Source organism: Propithecus coquereli, unplaced genomic scaffold (genome assembly GCF_000956105.1).
Source record: "Propithecus coquereli isolate 6110/MARCELLA unplaced genomic scaffold, Pcoq_1.0 Scaffold382, whole genome shotgun sequence".
Taxonomy (NCBI): domain Eukaryota; kingdom Metazoa; phylum Chordata; class Mammalia; order Primates; family Indriidae; genus Propithecus; species Propithecus coquereli.
Window position 1 is genome coordinate 1,162,750 of NW_012149530.1, and position 2,224 is coordinate 1,164,973.

General features: G+C 42.4%; 1 pseudogene; it reads right to left on the reverse strand.

Moving 5' to 3' along the window:
- Positions 1 to 238: 238 nt before the first annotated feature.
- LOC105816698 overlaps positions 239 to 2,224 on the reverse strand; it is a 13,393-nt pseudogene continuing 11,407 nt past the window's right edge.

The following is a 2,224-nucleotide window of genomic DNA, read 5'->3' on the forward strand; positions in this document are numbered from 1 at the left end:
CCCTCTGTATGTATGACTTTCACATCCCATGAATACTGTACTTTTTTTTTTGCCAATTTTAAATATAGCTTTATTTAAGACATTGCCATTTCCACTTACAATGCAGTGCTTCTAAAGCGCAATATTATTTCTTTCCCCTGTGTACATGTTCCATATTCAAGTATTGTGAATGCCCAGTAATTTACTATAGCAGCTCAACTTTAAATCTGCCACATAATTTGCTATAAAGTTAGATTCTTCAATGTTTTATTGTGTGGAACAATGCTACATCTATACTTGGGTTGATGTAATCAACCTCTTCAGTGGTGGGGCCTGAGGAAGCACCACCAGAAGAAGGAGCTCCACCACCTCGGAAACCCCCAGGCATTCCTCCTGGCATGCCTCCTGTACTCTGGTACAGCTTGGTAATGATGGGGTTGCAGACTTTCTCTCACTCCTTCTGCTGATGTTCAAATTCTTCCTTCTCTGCAGTCTGGTTCTTATCAAGCCAGTTGACAATTTCATTACACTTGTCAAGAATTTTCTGTTTGTCCTCATCATTGATCTTGCCTTGAAGTTTCTCATCTTCAACAGTTGCTTTCATGTTGAATGTACACGAGTCAAGTTAATTATTTGATGACACTTTGTCCCTCTGCTTCTCATCTTCAGCTTTGTACTTCTCAGCTTCCTGGACCATACATTCAATGTGTTCCTTGCTCAAACGCCCCTTGTCATTAGTGATGGTAATCTTATTTTCCTTTCCCGTGCTCTCATCCACAGCAGAGACATTGAGAATGCCATTGGCATCAATATTGAAAGTGATTTCAATCTGTGGAACACCACATGGGGCAGGAGGGCCTGTGAGTTCTAAACTTGCCAAACAAGTGGTTACCCTTGGTCATGGCACATTCACCTTCGTAAACCTGAATGAGTACACCAGGCTGGTTGTCAGAGTAGGTAGTGAAGTTCTATGTCTGCTTGGTAGGAATGGTAATATTGTGCTTAATGAGAATAGTCATAACTCCCCCAGCAGTTTCAATACCAAGAGAAAGAGGAATGACATCCAAGAGTAGCAAATTCTCAGATTTGTCTCCAAACAGGATGGCCACCTGGAAAGCTGCACTATAAGCAACTGCCTCATCAGGGTTGATACTCTTATTCAGTTCTTTTCCACTGAAGAAGTCTTGCAGAACTTTTGAATCTTGGGGATACACGTAGAACCATCAACCAGCACACTGTCATGAATCTGTGACTTGTCTAGTTTGGCATCTCGAAGGGCTTTCTCTGCAGGGTCCAGGAACAGATCGGCATTCAATTCTTCAAATTGGGCACAGATTATGGAGATATAGAAGTCGATTCCTTCATAAAGCAAATCAATGTCAATACTGGCCTGGGTGCTGGAAGACAGAGTATGCTTAGCATGCTCACAAGCAGTATGGAGGCGTTGGATGGCTCTCTTACTCTCACTGATGTCCTTCTTATGCTTGAGCTTGAACTTGGCAACAAAATGATTGACCATTAGGTTGTCAAAGTCTTCTCCACCTAAGTGTGTATCTCCAGCTGTAGATTTGACCTCAAACATTCCATCCTCAATAGTGAGGATTGACACATCAGACGTGCCACCTCCTAGGTAAAAGATCAGCACATTTCTTTCAGTTCTAACCTTTTTTTCTAAGCCATAAGCAATAGCAGCAGCAGTTAGTTCATTTATAATCCTACGAACTTTGAGACCAGCAATGGTTCCAGCATCTTTGGTAGCCCGATGCTGAGAGTCATTAAAGTAACCTGGCACTGTGACCACAGCATTGGTAACAGTCTTTCCAAGATACGCTTCTGCAATTTCCCTCATCTTTGTCAGAACCATAAATGATACCTCTTCAGAATAGAAACTTTTTGTCTCTCCCTTGTATTCTACTTGGACCTTGGGCCTGCCTGCATCATTCACCATCACAAAGGGCCAATGCTTCTTATCAGACTGGACAACAGCATCATCACATCTGCATCCAATCAGACATTTGGCATCAAAAACCGTGTTGGTGCGGTTCATTGCAACTTGATTCTTTGCAGCATCACCGATCAATCGTTCGCTATCACTAAAGGCAACGTAGCTTGAAGTGGTTTTGGTTTCCCTGATCATTGGCAATTATCTACTTTTTCATGCTAGAAGACACCCACACAAGAGTAGGTGGTACCAAGATCAGTACCAACTGTAGGTCCCTTAGACGTGATAGCTCACTTACAGGAC